The following is a 17636-nucleotide window of genomic DNA, read 5'->3' as shown; positions in this document are numbered from 1 at the left end:
GAGAAATAAAGCCCTGCAGAATTAAGCCTCAGATCTCTGATTGCAGCTAAAATTGTGTTAACTGAAACAGGGTGCCTGCACATCCTGGGGCCCAGCACCTTCCTTCTTAAAGGGTCTGCCCTGACATGAAGACTTAGATCGTCAAAAAAAAAAGGTACTTTTAGAACTTCTATTCACAATTATTTTTAAGTTTATTGTGTCCCTGGTACCAGATAAAATAGTTGGAGGGAAATAAAATAAAAATGAAAATAATTATGGGTAACATTTGTAGAAATCACATCTCAACTCTCAAGTAGATTTTGATAAAACACTGGTTTTCTTTTCCTTCTTTCTCTCATTCTTTAAAATATAGATATATACTTATAGAATCTTATACAAAACAAGGCAATATAGATTGTCTGCTAGCTTTAAAGCACACAGAAATAGTATGTATATTGATGGATACATACATAAGTTGACGATTTCAATAAGTTATTGAGGAAGAGAAAAAGTAACTTCAGTAACTTCAACTTCTCTCTTGAGAGGGGAATGAGCGGCCTGAAGGGAAAGGCAGGTCCAAACTTTTACTGTGGGTATAAACCTTTATGGTCATAGCAGCATTACTCACCATAGCCCAGTGTGGAAGCAACCAAGTGTTCACTGACAGATGAACGGTTCAAACAGTGTGCAGCAAGAACAAACCAGTGTTTACTGGAGGGGAGAGGGAAGGGGGGAGGGGCAAGATAGGGGTAGGGGATTAAGAGATACAGACTATTATGTATAGAATAAGGTACAAGGATATATCGCACAACACGGGGAATTGAGTCAGTATTTTATCATAAATATAAACGAGAAAAAATGTGCTATGTACATACAGTGGAATACTATTCAACCTTAAAAGGGAATGAAAATCTTAGATATATTACAACATGGGCAAACCTTGAAAACATTACACTAAGTGAAAGAAGCCAGATGAAAAAGGACAAATACTGCCTGATGCCACCCACTTGAGGTCCCCAGTGTGGTCTAATTCAGAGACAGAAAGTAGAAGGTGGGCGCCACAGGCTGGGGGTGGTGGGGAGTTAGTATTTAATGGGGACAGGGCTTCAGTTTTGCAAGTTGAAAAGAGTTCGGAGGTACGTGGTGGTGATGGCTGCATGACAATGTGAACGCACTCAATGCCGAATAGCACACTTAAAAGCGATTAAAAAAAAGGTAAATTTGGGCTTCCCTGGTGGTGCAGTGGCTGAGAGTCCACCTGCCGATGCAGGGGACATGGGTTCGTGCCCCCGTCCGGGAGGATCCCGCATGCCGCAGAGTGGCTGGGCCCGTGAGCCACGGCCGCTGAGCCTGCGCGTTCGGAGTCTGTGCTCCACAACGGGAGAGGCCACAGCAGTGAGAGGTCCGCGTACCGCAAAAAAAAAAAAAAAAAAAAGTAAATTTTATGTTATATATAAACATCCCAGGCTCAGAATTTGCAGACACTCCTTCTCCCGTTGCAGAGCACAGGCTCCAGGCACGCAGGCTCAGCGGCCATGGCTCACAGGACCAGCTGCTCCGCGGCATGTGGGATCTTCCCAGACGGGCATGAACCCGTGTCCCCTGCATCGGCAGGCGGACTCTCAACCACTGTGCCACCAGGGAAGCCCAACACCCCTTCTTAAACCTAGATGAATCAGAAGTCTTTCCTGAGTGCATTTGTGCGTGTGCGTGTGTGTGTGTCTGTTGTAATTTTTTGCAAGTCAGAGTGACTAGGAAGATATCAAACTGCTTCCCGGATGCATTATTCTCAGTGTTAGCTGTTCAGAGAATACTGGAGCCAAGCCTCTCTCCTTCTTGCTCACATGCATCCTTGGCGGGGGGGTGGGGGGGGTGGTTTTGGTGTCTTTCCCCAAGGTGATTCAGCTTCATCTCCATTGAGACCTCCTGTGAATTTCCCCAGGGGCACAGGCAGCTCCCGTGATGACCTTGATACTGGGTGGAGTGGAGGGACCTGCAGCCCCTAGACTCACTTGTGGATTGAGTAGCCCTCTATAGTCTGGGCCCCCAGAACTGACTTGGGGTTGACGGGTGCTCTGGGGGTGACTGCCCTCTCTCTGCACCCCTCCAGTCCACGCAGAGCCTTCTCTCTTGCCGAGTCCCCTGGATGGCACAGCCCCACATTCTCCATGTTCCCTGGCACCAAGCCTGGCCTTCAGATCTGTTTGCTTTGCCCAGTAATCCATCCCTGCCTTGTGGGACCCGTCTGTTTCCTTGCCACTTCCAATTACATAAACTCCATCCTTACTGGTACTTGTACGACTTTGCACTTTCAACATTCTTATGTCTTTGGGCACAAGTCAGCAAGGACTTGAAACACCTCAAAATTAAGCACAGCTCTGGCAAAGATGCCTGAACTTGGCTGTCATGAGAAGTGACTGACATGCAGAGTACATTTTTAATATTCCTTTTCACATGAAAAAGTGAACTTCCTGGGGGAACGGGAAGGCTGGATAGAATTGCTTATCTCTGGAATTGGAAAAGATTGCAGAAGATGAAGAAACACTTTGCAAAAATAGCAACCTGCATGTTAAGATTCCTATTTATTCATAATCTTCCTTATTTTGAAGAATCTGGCCATGTTGGGACATATTATTTTCCTAATGCTTTGCAAATTAAGCACACAAACAGCAGGAAAAGAATTTCACTGAAGTATAGAAAGGGATGTGTGATTTGGAGACAGAACTTCCTTGAAACTTTACCTGAAATGTAGACAGGTTCCTACAGGTTCATTATTTTTGTTTTCCAGAATTGTCTGTGTTCTTTCTTCAGGTCTGGATTAGAGGCTGAATTACTGAAGGATTATGAGGGAGGCTGTTCCAGAAGCTGGAAGTATTAGAAATCTCACCAAAAAATCTGCTTTGGTGCCATTCCCAGAAAGATTTTAGGACCTGGAGAGGTTTATATAGTTGGCTGAGTTTGGGATAAACATCTCCAAAATGTCAGGCGTGTTTCCAAACTGAAATGAAATTTGAGGTCCACCCATTTCACTAGTTATTAAGATAAAGAGAAATCCCCTGTTGAAATTGGATTACACAATTGGTAGTTCTTGCCATTGTTGAAACCCACAAATTTCATGCCTGTCTTCTTTTCTAAGTCCAGCTGCTTGAGAGGGAAAAAAATCCCCTTCTTTCTTCCCCTGACAATTTGTCTAGTGTAGTCACTACCGAGACTGCCAACGTTTGACGACATCAATATGGAAAATCTGACACCCGTTTGGAGGAGGTCCGCGACACAGGTAAGATCAATGGGTCTTTCTTATTACGGTCTTTCTTGTGAGACCTAGAAACGAGGTGGAACGCATACCTCATGCACGTGGCTATACGTCCTGATTTTAGACTCATATGTATGGTTATCATGTGTGATAACAGAAAAAATAAAATGAAACGAGACATTGCAATGAGTTACGGATTGCCTTCCCTTAAGATGGGAAGCACATAAATTTCCTTTTCCTTCAACATCCACCTTCAAAGGCCAGGTGCTCAGTAGTGCGACTTCAAACCCTTCCATTCTCAGGCTAAAGAAGATATCAAATCACCAGCATCCACTTAAATAAAATGTGAGGTGAACAACATTTTGAGTTCCTATTTAACATTATAATAGACTCTAATTGTTGCCAGGAATCTTCATGGTCTTTCTTGCTCAACCCACTGACCTGTGGGCCATTCCTCTGGCACCTCCTGGTTGAGGGGGCTTGTTATCCTGTAATGGTACCCACGGCCATGAGGTCATATGAGAAATTCACACCCATGGAAGACGCTGAGTTCATATCTCTGTTGTTGAGTTAAGCACAGTGAATTCTTTTGAAATAACTTTGTCTTTGGGTGGATAAAATAGTCTGAAGGAAACGATAGTCTTTTCTGTTGGAGGAGAGGTTTTTGGCTCTGAGAGTCTTCTTTCCTTGGTCCCTGTGTCTGTCCTTTTTGCTTCCTCCTGACAGCAGGTGTATAGAGTTGAGTTACTTGTACTCCCCAGATTATGGACATGATCAGCTGCAGGCCAGGCAGCACTCATTTTATTTTATTTCCTTTTTTGGCAACAAAGTGTTTTCACCCAAGACTTAGTTCAACTCTGAAAGTGAACAATTTAAGGCAGGACAATTGAAGAAAACTGAAAATAAAATATCATATTGGTATAGCCCACACAGGTACCATGAGTTTCAGAGGTGGGAAATTCCAAACGTACAAAACTCAGATGCAGGTAAGAGACCTGGATCATATTTCCTCATGTTTTCATTCACTTCTTTGTTGTACTTGGAAGGTAAAATGTCTGGTATAAAGATTGCAATAGGATAAAACAGCCATTGCTCTGAAGTAAGTCACACCATAATATTTGTGATGAAAACTCCCTAATTTAAATGTGAACTGTCATTAACCCAACAGGTGGTCAACATTAATCAAATGAGTCATAAAACTCAGCTGTCAAAATATGACCAGATAAAAGTCAAATGATAAGAAAGAAAGAAAGGAAGAAAGAAAAAGAAAGAAAGAAAAGGAAAAGCTATTGGAAGCACTAAGAACTACAGATAAGTACTTGAAGACCTTATTGGCAATTTGGGTTTCCAGCATGGTGTTGGACCACTTAGGTAGACATCTATTAAATGCTTCCTTGGGTACATGGTGTGTTAAGGAAATTACTGACATTGAAGTCCATCCAGTCTACAACATGAGTCATCTCTTCTTTCTCCCTCCTTATTCATTTATTGCTAAGCCTACCTGATTTGATGCCCTCTAGGCTAAAATCTAGGCTACACTGATCTTCTCTACAGCACCTCCAGACAGGACCCACACCAAGCACTGGTCTGTGTGTATTTCCTCTCTGGCCTTGAGGGCAGGGGCCTCTTCTCATCTTGAGCATCTTCTGTAGCACACAGCTCAGCACCCAGCTCTCAAAAAGGGCTTCATCAAGAAGCAACAGTGTTCTGTCAGGGGCTGAGAGCACTTTTTGAGAAATAATTCCTACCCACAGTGGATGGTGATAGCCCACTCACCCCCACCTAGAGTGTACAAGTGCTTGGGCTCTTGCAACCAGGGGACTGTTGGACCACGGTGGCGCGGCACACTTGATTCTCTCTGCCCATGGATCAGAGGAGGCCTTTTAAATTCAAGTTCATTTGTGGATCTTTCCTCCCCTAAAACTCTGAGAACATGGAAAGAATTAAGATTCCCAAAATAAGATTCACAACAATGGTCTTCAGTCAAAGGCCCCCTAAAGTCAATTACCATAAGTATGTTACTTGCTGCAGCAAGGAACATCATACACTACAGGGAACTCAGAAGGAGGTTTTTAGAAAAGTCTACATATGACCTTTAAAGAACCAGAGTTACTCATAGGGCATCTTGGCAGGGAAGGCTCAGGTATTTCTGATCCTAGGTATTTCTGGTACAATCACTGGTCTTATTTCTGGTACAATCACTGGTCTTATTTTAGAAAACATGAGTCCAAGCAGAGTTACTTGTTCATCACTTTGTGGTCTGACCCTAGAACATGAGATCTGAGCACTCTGGGGTTAAGGACTTTGAGCTCAATGACCTGCGATCGGTATTATATTGTTTTGCTAGAGTTTATCTGTTTTGCAGCTCCTCCTGCAGCCTATTTTGAAGTGGTGGTTTCTGCTTCAATTCCCAGTTCCTCCATCACAGTCAGACTTTTAGAAGGAGGGTCATTTTTCACTTTATCACATCAGATTTTTGTTTCTCCGTCTCAATTTGAGTTGTTGATATGCTGGAGGACCCATACTGAGGTCCCTGCCACAAAGGACTTTCTAAATCCATTCTCTTCTGTGAATCCTCATCAGTCCCTGGCCCTGGCTTTCTCTCTGTGTGATAGAAATACTCAACTGACCACACCAGCTGTTTTCTAGTCGGGATTATAGATCGCTCCTGGAAGTACATGGTTCTGTCCTTTGCACGGATATTAAGAATTCCTCTCTAATGGCTACAGCTCCAAAACACTAACCTGCCCTTATGAGTACCTTTCAAAATAATTATTTTCTATCTTGACCACCAATACACCTCTTCTTTGTGATAGTGATTTGGTGAGAAAAAGACTTGTTTCTATTTTCCCTGAATGTTCAACATTCTATTCTAAAATTATGACTTAGAAAGATTCAAGTATGGCATATATGCCAATTCAGAATCTAACGTCAGACTTTCTAAACTCCTAACTTATTATATACATATTGGCCCTATTAGTCATACTAACCAATATGTGTTTACCTATCAATCAAAATCATCTGATTAATAATTTATACCCTGGTTAGAAAGCTACTATTACAAAATTCAGAGTCTGCTGATATGATAAGATAGGTTGACAAAATACAGAGTCATTCATCTCAATATATGTTTTTATCTCAGCCAAAAAACAAATAGCAAAAGCAGCTCACATCAAAGTGGAATGGTCTGACCTTTCCCCTCTCTAAGCCACAGACAAACCATGGTTTGCCAGCTCTTCAGATGGCTTCACTTAAAGGAATTCAGCTCTGTAGCCCAGTTATTCCAGGGACATACTTTTAAGAAATATTCCTTTGATTTTCTCAGCTCTTTATAACCAAGGATGACCTATTGTTAGTCTTGCTAACAATGGTTGAGTCTGCAACACAGTGTGACCTTTAAGAATGGTCAGTGCGGAAAAAGGATGCCCAGACTCAGGGCAAAGGGTGGCTAGAGATACAAAGTGAAATGGACCCGATCGCCCTTCCATTGACAAAGGGATTCTACTGAGAGACAATGCCGTTTTGCTCTTATCCACCCAAGAGTCTCTTAGCCCTTAATGAGGGTTTAGATTGTTCTAGGTAATCAATGCCTTCATGACCAAGAGCCTGTGATCAAAGTATATACTGAGGCCCTTCCTTCCATCAGAGCTGGGGTTGGCATAAAATGTTCAGGGAAAAGAGACTTCTCTCCTTTGGAAACACCGCGGATGAGTGCTGTGGGCTGCCATCAATTACAAAGACTTTTGCAGGATTGATCTCAATAATCAAGCCATCTCTTGATTTCACACTTCACCAAGCGACTGGTATTGTCATATTTCAGAAAATTGAATTCAGCTTTATGAAACATATGTTTAAAATCTGTACACTTTCAATAATTATGCTATAACATCCCTGTTTTTATGCAAAACTAACTAGATATTGTCATATTAAAATAGCAAATCCAATTCATTTCTTATGAAACACATGTTTAAAAAAAAGAAAAGGAACACTTTAATTATTTCAGGAGTGTTCAGGCCAGCTCACCAGCCGACTGGATATTGCATTTGTTTAAAACTCAATCATGCAAAATGAAGACTAGATTTGAGAAATTTTAATAAAGATAACCAGCCTATCATGATATCATTTGAATGCTAATCAGCGCTCCCATCCGGCAGAGGGAGAGCGGTGTCGCCTTCGCTGGAGGCTCTTTATTCCGCAATAAAAACATTTACATTCTAATGATTTTATTAAAGGGCTGGAGCTGTCAGCAGCCCCAGATGACTCCCTGGCAAACTGTATCAGTTACCAGCTCATATTGCCTTTATCAAAACCACCCAACGCCACAATGAGGTGTCTGCTGCTCACAGAGCTGGTATTTAATCATTTCTTCTCCAGTATTGTTCTGCTTACAGAGCATAAATAAGAGCTTCCAATAACCCCAGAGTGCTCCTGACAATAAAACAAAGTCCTGGCCCTATTTATCTTTCTCACATTCTTCAGGAATCATTTTCTCTCACAGCCGCCTTTTATTTTGTGATTGCTGCCACCACTTAATTTTCCTTTCTTCCTTCCTTTCTTTCTTTCTTTCTTTCTTTCCTTTCTTTCTTTCTTTCTTTCTTTCTTTCTTTCTTTCTTTCTTTCTTTCTTTCTTTCTTTCTTTCTTTCTTTCTTTCTTTCTTTCTTTCTTTCTCTTTCTTTCTCTCTCTCTCTCTCTCTCTCTCTTTCTTTCTTTCTTCACTACCCCTATCATCATTCAACAGCTCTGCATTTCTTCTTCACCCTGAACAGCAGGGCTCAGGAGAGAGCCTGGCAGAGAGGTGACCCTGTTTGTGGCAGGAAGTGATAGGATGCCCCCCCACAGACCACGGGAGTGCGGGCACCACCAGGCTGAGTGGGCCAGGACCTTAGGGAGGAGGATGCTGTCTTTGTCTTTGTCACACAGCAGAGACCTTCAGGTGAGAGAGAAGGAGGAGTGAAGGATGCTGGAATCATCGCCTGTGTCCCTTTGCCAAAAAGGCCACGGAAAGCACACGCTAGCTGCAAACAACTTTCTTCCTTTTCTTCTTTCTTCTGGCTCCTCGGTTGAAATCAGCAACGCACAATGTGGGGTATGAATAATGAAATAATCTTTTCGTTCATTCAAAAAGTATCCTCCCCTCTCTTTTACATTTTCAGAATAAAAGCAAGGAAATCTTAATAAAAGCAAGAAACCCTTCCCCAGAAAATGTGAAACTGGAAATCTTTCTAAGAGTTACGTACAAACCACCAAGGACTTGTTATAATTCAGAAATAAGTCATTTCAGTTCAGTGGAAATTTACTACCTTTTTTCTTTTAACTGCTAGGTGTTTTAATAAAAATCTTCCTAAAATAGGTGATGTTCTCTGATGTGCTTTCCTTCTGACAAACAATTCAGGAGAGCAGAGGTGTCTGGATGGCTCTCAGTGGTCCACAGCCTGGCATCTAGTGTTAACAAACACAAAATGTTTGTTAAAAAAAATTCTGCTTGGGTATGAATTTTAAGTTAACCTAGCCTGATATCTTTGACACATCATCCTGAAATTGCCTACATAACGCTGTGAGGGGATAAAAAAACCCGGATGGGATTCCTACTGAGTTTGTATGGGCCTTTGCTTCTTACCAAGCAGCCCTTTTTCCTCCTAATGAGCTGTTTTCTTGTTTTCTAATACCTGAAAAACACTTTAATGTAATTCTCTAGGACCGCACAAAAATGGAGCCAAAAAATCCACAGGGCACACCTGAGAAGCCTGCAGGTAAAGGCATTTCTGCCTGGACTCCACAGGGCCAGGTCTTCTGCCCCGACCTCCTGCCGTCTTCCCTGCCTCGTCGTACCTGAGCCGCTGACTCTCCGGCCACCTGGTTCTCACCTGGGCCTTGGCTGGATGCACCTGCTGTGTTCTCCAGGTGAGTGACACCTCCACCAGCCAGGGCCACCGATGGTGGTGCTCACCCACTACCCGTGCTGGCCAGAGCCTGTGGCAGGAGGTCCTACCAACTTGTAGCCTCTGCCTGTCTTGGATGGAAGAAGGAATGACCAAGACAGAGCCACTGGTCTTTCAGCAAGAACAGAAGAGGCCTAGGAGACAGAAGCCCGGGGGCTTATTTATTCCATTATTGTCCCAAACATCTATTTATTAAGGAATGTGGAACAGTGTGAATTACACAAAAGCAAAGATCTATTGCAGTTATACCTGAAAGTAAAACTTTGCAGGGAAGCAAAAGCTCCAGAACTTATGAGACGGCCCATTGTACTGGCAATTCACTTTCTTCAACGTGACGTAAATAATGGTATTTGCGCTTAAAATAGTTACAAATGCTTTGCAGATACTTCTGCCCATGATGGAATCTCTGTATTAAAGGAGGGTTACTGGATAAGGGGAAAAAAAGCCCATGAGGGTCGGTCTGCTAGCAGAACTAGCTGATATCTCATCTTTACCAAGATATTTAAATAAACAGCTCCCCTCAAGTCTATCAGTGGAGAGATGACAGAGAGATGGGAGACCCCGATCCGTGTGAAGATGCTGCCGCGAGTTGGCGGGGTGGTGGTGGCAGCTTGCTGTCACTGTGAATCCCCCACAGGTAAGGTCCCTCCTGGTGACCATGTCCTGCTGTGCCTGCCCCACCTCCCTGGCCTGTGAAATTCGGACATAAAGGTCATGGGAGTTTACATGCAAGCAAGCTAAGGCTAAGAGATGTCAAGGATCTTTGATGACTTACCTCTCAGTAGGAACAAAAAGAATTGCCTTTGCTGGAACACCCCCCATGTCTGGGCTGACTCTGAGCTTTGCACCTCTGTGTTCCTGGGTGCCCTTTTCCTTCAGCCCTCCCTGGGCCCAGGCATCACCCCCAATCTCTGCTAGAGAGGGGAGGGGGAAGGGCGCTGTGTGGCCACACTGGGAGTCCTGGGGGCGGTGACCTCTTTTTACTCTCCCATGCCCACATGTGAAAGTCCGCCCCTGACCAAGAGGTGCTAACAGTTAAAAGATTTAAATCTGGTGCCAGCTGGATGGAGCTTCACATAAGGAGCGCCTCCCTCGCTCCCCAAGGCCATCTTTGGTGTTACAGGGGATCTGTCACCCTCTGGCAGGGGAAGCCACCTGAACTGTTTAGGGTTTTTGCATGTTGGGGCCTCCTTGAAGCCCCACACTGTGGGGTTCAGAGCCCAGCCTTGGGGTGATGCCACAGGCTGAAAAGACAGTGACTGAGGCACCTCTCAGGGGATGCACTGAGATTTCATCTGCACAGCCCTGTCTCAGGTATCTCGGGGAGAGTGCTTCTTTTTCCTCTGGCACGGTTTTCTGCGGATAAAACAGAAGGACTCCACACTCAGCTGTGAGGCACTAATGTGAAATACAGCTTTGTGTGTACAGAGATACACCCCTGCTTGACGGGGGTCTGATTGGCAATTTGAGGGCGTTCAATCCCTAGTTTATACTTGCAATCAAGTCCCATGGCTGGATGGCCAGCAGCTCCTAAATGAAAGTAAACCACCAGACTTCTAGCAGCAAATCACAGAGGTCCCTTGAGGCCAGCCCTCTTAGCGTTTGGAAAACACAGCTTATTTTTTTTTATGGTCACCCACTATTTTTTGGCATCTTTTCTCAAATGTCACATCTTTATAGTTCAACTTTCAGTCTGGCCTTTTATTACTTTAAAAAATATTGCTTTGCATATGTCAAGACAAAAGATAAATATCTATGACTAGTCAATTTGTTATTTATATATTTCTTTCAAGAAGTCAAATATCAGATCACACTGAAAACAGATTTGCAAGCTTGTGCTGGAAAAGGATTTGAATATTATAGCATTATGCATTTATGTGACTTTGTTCAAAGGCTTAAAAAATGTATCATCTGAGACGGATTCTTCCTTGACTGTCAGGAATGGGGGTGGGCAGAGCTGAGAGGGGTGTTGTGGCTTCAACATTTTTAACAAAAGAGGCTGTGATGACTTGTGAATGACTCAAGTATGCATCACAATACCGTATTAGGTTTGAAAGAGCTGTGTCTTATAGCTTAAAAATAGAGAGCAAAAATGATTCTAGATGTGTATTATATTGGAGATCTCTATAGTGACATGAAACTCAGCAAGTACTGAAGATTGATGTTGAATCTGCCAACAGACTCAATGACGTTCTTGGTTTGAATCTATTATCTATCTGTCACCTATGTATCTATTTATCTACCTATGTAACTGTTCGTCCATCCATCTATCATCTGTGTATCTAACTAATTCATCATATATTATTTAACTGACTTATGTCAAACTGTGTATTTCACCTCACTAAGTGCTGAACACAGAACAGATGCTCCTCAGGAAGACTGTGGTCCAGCCTGGAATTGAAGATGAGAAGTTTGAAGTCAGGAAGGTTTTCAATTCAGGGATAGAGAGGTCATTCACCCACTGAGTGTAAAGAATGAAGAACATTGACCAACACGTTAGCACTTAGTTCATCTTAGCTAACTAAGATGAACAGCAATTCGTTGAAAATTAAAAGGCTATTTTAAGGTTCAATGACTATTAAATAACAATCCCGTTCTCTGTGGCCCGATTTTGGACGCCGTTGACAGGTGATCCTGAAGGTCAGGAGGTGGAGGAAGGAGGGTGTGTTATAGTGACAGAAGCAGCTTGCCCTTCCTGACATTTGTGGAGCTCGCTCCACTGTAGGAAGGCCCAGGCCAGGCAGAGCTCTGAGGCTTTGCCATCTACTAGCTCCTTCTCTTCATCCATCCCTCTGTGGCAAGCACTGTTGTAGCTCATTTTATTTTATTTATTAATTTATTTCCTTATTTATTGAAGTATAGTTGATTTACAAGGCTGGGTTAGTTTCAGGTAAAAATCAAAGTGATTCAGTTATATATATATATATATATCCAGTTATATATATATATATATATATATATTCTTTTCCATATTCTTTTCCATGATAGGTTATTACAAGATATTGAATATAGTTCCCTGTGTTATATAAGTAGGTCTTTGTTGTTTACCTCTTTCGTATATAGTAGTGTGTATATGTTAATCTCAAATTCTTGATTTATCCCTCCCCCTCATTTCCCTTTTGTAACCATAAGTTTGTTTTCTACATCTGTGAGTCTGTTTCTATTTTGTGAATAAGTTCACTTGCATCATTTTTTTAGATCCCACGTATGAGTGATATCATATGATGTTTGTCTTTCTCTGTCTGACTCACTTCACTTAGTACCATCACCTCTAGGTCCATCCGTGTCCTACCCCTTTTTAGGATAGGAAAAGGAGGTCCAGAGCAGGAAAGCCACACAGCTGTACCTGGAGGAGCCTGGGTTCACCTGGCCTCCTGGATCAGGGCCGGCACCCCCCAAGCCAACCCTGCAGAGAAAGGAATGCGGTGAGCAGTGAGATGCTCTGCTCACCTAGCTCCCTGTGTGCAAACCCCCAACAGACCAACCCCTTCTCTTGGTGGGCCCCACCCCCACCCCATTTGGAGACTCATTTTTATTTTGCATTAACACACTGACTGATGTACTTTCACTGCTCACCAAGGTACCTACTTATAAGACAAGGCAAGGAGCCTCATGAATTGTTTCCTTCAGTGTTTACAGTGTAATATGACCTACACATCAAATGAATATGTATGAGCAGAGTTGTAAACCTCATCTGTATTATTTCAGCGGATATTTACTGAGCAGCTACATTGTGCCAAGAATGAGTTTAAGTGATGGGCCATGACAGAGAAGATAACAGGTGAACCCCCTGCCCTCCTACACCTTCCCATCCTGTTGTAGGTAGAGACAGATGGCACACACACACTCACGCACACACACACAACATAGGGTAATGTAATAGGGTATAGTGTGATATACAGGAAGTTTTACATAGCTTAGTACATTGTTATGTATAATATACACTAAAGTAAAATAGTGCCAGACAAAAAATTGTTTAAATATGAAGAAAATGGAGCAAAATGAGAGAAATAGCCCCTCTAAGTGCAGGAAAAAGAAGATGACCTAACTTTTTGATGCTCTCTGTGGAAAATGTTAGAAATGTCTGGACTAGATCTTTGGTAGAGCTAAGTCATAGACCCTGTGCTTGTCAGGCCTCTTCAGAGAAACAGAACCAGCACGATGTGTATGTATAGACATAGATATAGAAACAAATGGGTAGGTACGTAGACAATACAGAGATATACAGAGAGATAAAGAGAGATGGATGATGTAGATTATACTGTTAGCAAAAAATTAATCAGTCGATTAAGAAAGAAATGGGAAATTTTACTGGAGACAAATTGAGGATTATAACCAGGGAGTAGCTTCAAGAGGTCTTTTGCCCATTAGAGGTCAAAGCACAGTTATTTAGGTTGTTTGAGACAGAGGGCCGTGCATTAAATGATGTAAATAGTTTTCACAATCTAGATCTGTAAGTGCAAAGTGGTGGGTCATCACGTGGCTCTTTACGAGATCAAGAAGGAATGTTATCTTTAGAGAGCTGTCTTGTGGGTGCTGGGAGAATGTTGCTGTTTATGGTTGAGCAGGTATTTCTGTTGACGGGGAGGTTTGTTTGATGCCTAATGCAGACACACAATGTACAGTGGGGAGAGGGAGGAGGCCAAAGGGCAGAGAAACATTCTTATGTTTAAATTTTTCTTGTCTTGCCATAAAAAATGAATTTTATTTCACAATTCAGATATAGATGTAGATACAGATGATATAAATATACAGATAGATATAAAGATAGAGATAAACATAGAGATAGAGACAGATACAGATAGAGATAGAGACAGAGATACAGATAGAGATAGAGACAGAGATAGGGATACAGACAGAGACAGAGATACATATAGAGACAGAGATAGAGACAGAGACAGAGATAGACAGAGATTTATTTTAAGGAGCTAGTTCTTGCAGTTGTGGGACCTGGCAAGCCCTCAGGCTGGAAACTCAGGCAGGGTTTCTATTGGACAGTCTTGAGGCAGAATTCTTCCTTCCCCAGGAAAATTCAGTTTTTCTCTTAAAGCCTTCAAGGAATTGGATGAAGCCCAGCCACATTAAGGAGGGCCACCTCCTTATCTTAAAGCCAACTGATTTAGAAGTTAATCACGTCTACAAAATACCTTTGTGGCAACACCTGGACTGGTGTTTGATTAAGTAACTGGGAACTATAGCCCAACAAAGTTGACACAAATTTTAAACACCATAGATCCCAAACCTGACAGTGGAATTTCCAGTAGGCAAATTGACTTTAGTAGGTCAGAATTGACAAGGAGGAAAATTCTTGGGTTCTGGAGTGTGCAGCTGTATCCCAAATCCACGCTTAGCAGGGTCATAGACAGCCCTTTGAAGCCAATGGCCAGAGTGTTCACCAAGTAGGAAAAGAAAAAGAAGCTAAAACTGCTCCTTCAGAGTGTAAAACGGTGAGTGTTGGGACTAAATGCAGTCTATATTTTTTGTATGTTTGTATCAAAATATCCAAAACTCAGTAAATCCTATTATTTTTTAATAGTAACTCTCTCAGCATCATGGGTTCCATGATAACTATGGATTCACACAGTTGTGTTGACCATTGGATTATCCCGTAATCCTTGCATCTGTCACTTGTGACCTTGAGTCTCTGATAAGAACACAAGACCGATAACTCCCTGAGGACTCAATTTAAAAATGTAGTCTCTACACATGATGTAATATTATTCAACCTTAAAAGCGAAGGAAAAGCTGCCATTTGCAACAAGGTGGTTGAACCTGGAGGACATTATGCTCAGCAAAATAAGCCAGACACAGAAGGACAAACAGTGCACAATTCCTCTCGTATGGAAAATAGTCCAATGTATAGAAGCAGACAACAGAGCGGTTGTTGCCAGGGGCTGGGTTGGGGGGGGGCACACGGGGAAGGGAGCTGTTGTCCATGGGTAGAAGTTTTAGGTACATAAGGTGTTTCATTTTCAGAGGTCTGCCTACAACATCCTGCCCACAATTAACAATAAGGTGTCGTGCACTTAAAATGTGTTAAGCAGGTAGGTTTCCTGTTATGTGCTCTTACCTCCAAAATAAAACAAAATGAAAACGAAAGGGACATAAGGAAACTTTTGGAGGTGGTGGATATGTCTGTTACCTTGACTACGGTGATGGCCACACGATGGTAGATCCAAACACACCAAACTGTTTACATTAATTCTGTGGAGTTTTCTGTACCCCAATTATACCTCAATAAATCTGGAAAGAAAAAGTAAAGTAAATGGAGAAGGAAGTAGAAGAACAAAAAATAAATATAGCTTACAGATGCCTGGATCTGCAGGGATTGGATGACAGGGCAATCAGTCCCTCCATCCCTGGATGAATACCAATGTCTAAAAGGTTTCAATAGTAGAGTGATATGACCTTGGGGACCTCACACCTGTGTGTCCCACCACCATCAATGACTTGAGGACCATATAGAAGTCAGGTTCCTCAAACCTGTGGGTTGGCTTTGGCTGTTTGTAGGTCAAACATAATTTAGACTCTAAAGGCATATTTAGATATACAGGGTGGAGATGAATTAACAGCAATAAATGTAAATTTACAAAGTAGAGTCAACTAGACTCTTTTTATTTTGATGAATATTTTCCAACCACCTACCGTGTGCAAAGCATGATGCTCCACACTGGGGACTGGGTAGTAAACTAAACAACACAGCCCCAGATATCCTGGAGCTGTTTGTGCAAACACAGCAACAAAAACCCTGGCGGCTGCCTTAGTACACATGCGACAGACACCCAGGGTAGGAAATGTCACGCAGCACTGCCCCCTTTTCCTCAGTGCTGTCCCAGGTAAAGTGGATTTGGGTTGTTACACATTCAGGAAGTCATCATTGAAGGTAAGTGTGGGCAGACCAGTGCATATTCAGAGAAGAGGGATGTGGGATGTTTGCCAGGAGGACAATTCTGGAAATACTGGAGCATGTGTTTGCCGACGAGCAGAAGACACCATGGTGCTTGGGTTGGAGCCCAGCACTTTCCTGGTAGTACTTCATGCTGGAGGGTTCAAGATCTTTCCAGAGCTGGGTTGCATATAGAGAGAGTCCTCAAGGACCGATCTGCAGGATGTAATCTGGAGAGAGGACCCACAGGAGGGGCACATGATAACAACCTGCTTGGACCAAGGTCCCCCACCCAACACCGTCCTAGGGAGGTAGACAACTGAGGACAAGATAATCCCCCATGCCTTGGTCTCTATAAACCTCCACCTACACACAAAGCAGGGATGGTGGCATCTGATACAGGTTTAAGTTTCTGCCACCCCAGGGGAAAGAAGATTCAGTATAGAGATGGGAGCAGAGTCTGCAGAGAGCTCTGTTTCCTCCACACTGAGTCCATGGGTTGAGATTTATCCCCATTCTACATACAAGTGCAAGCCAGGTCGTGTAGGAGGTTTTACCTGGGCTTCGGTACCCAAAGACATCAGGTGATGGAACTTAGGTAAGAAAGAGAAGACACTGTGGTCATGATCAGATGGAGGGGACTGTGGTCCCCAAAAAAACTCCATCAGCTCTTTGAACATGAGCGTCTCTACCTGGAGCCCCAAGGGACTCCTCTGTGTTGAAGGTTCAAGCTCCTTCTCATCCCATTCCGTCGTCCCCTCCCCTCACCACTCTCTCTCCAGATGGAGTCCAATGGCCTGCACAGACGACCCACCTCCCCACCCCAGGTGGGCACTTTCAGTGTCCCATGTGCTTCCGCACGTCTTTGAACTCAGACTCACCATTGGAACTTCACGTGGGGAAACTGAAGCAGGAACAGGTACTGCCTCCCCCAGGCTTTGTTTGGCTTCTGACCCTCCTGCCAGCTCCTGTTCAATGTTCAAATCCCTTGTTCTTCCAATTTAATATTAATGGCTTCATGCTGCCTTTGATCTTCCAAATAAACATGACTCAAGTCAGAGAAAACAGCCCTGTTACCAATCAGCCCTGGGAAAGGAAGGTGTTCGTGGATGGATCATTTCTTCCTGCAAAGCTTGGAGCTTCTGTGGGCATCTGTCCCCTCATTGGTGGCTGTGAGCCTGCCTGCCCTCTCTGATCTACCCACGTGGTGGGCTCGCCACACAACAGGGCTGCGTCCTGACAGAGGATGTCAGACACGGGAGCCTGACTCTGGTCCATTCCTGCCTACCTGCTATTCAGATGAAGACATCTCGGAGAGGAGCACATTTTTATAATGCGAAGTAAATGTCAAAATGAAAGAAAAAAAGTCTTATGCACATGAATAATAGAGGGGAAGCTCAAAACCAGCATAAATCATTATTTTGGCAGGTAATTTTTTATATCTTTGTGTGGTATCTTTTTTCTATTGATAATTTTATCAGTATAAAATATAGACTATTTTTAAGAAATGAATACATATGAATTTAAAACAAGGTACAATCACGGAGCCACGGCATTACACAAGCAATTCCAGAAGGG

This window comes from Globicephala melas, chromosome 3 (assembly GCF_963455315.2).
Source record: "Globicephala melas chromosome 3, mGloMel1.2, whole genome shotgun sequence".
In the NCBI taxonomy this organism is placed as follows: Eukaryota; Metazoa; Chordata; class Mammalia; order Artiodactyla; family Delphinidae; genus Globicephala; species Globicephala melas.
The sequence above is the reverse complement of the archived record's forward strand: the minus strand, read 5'-3'. Positions refer to the sequence as shown.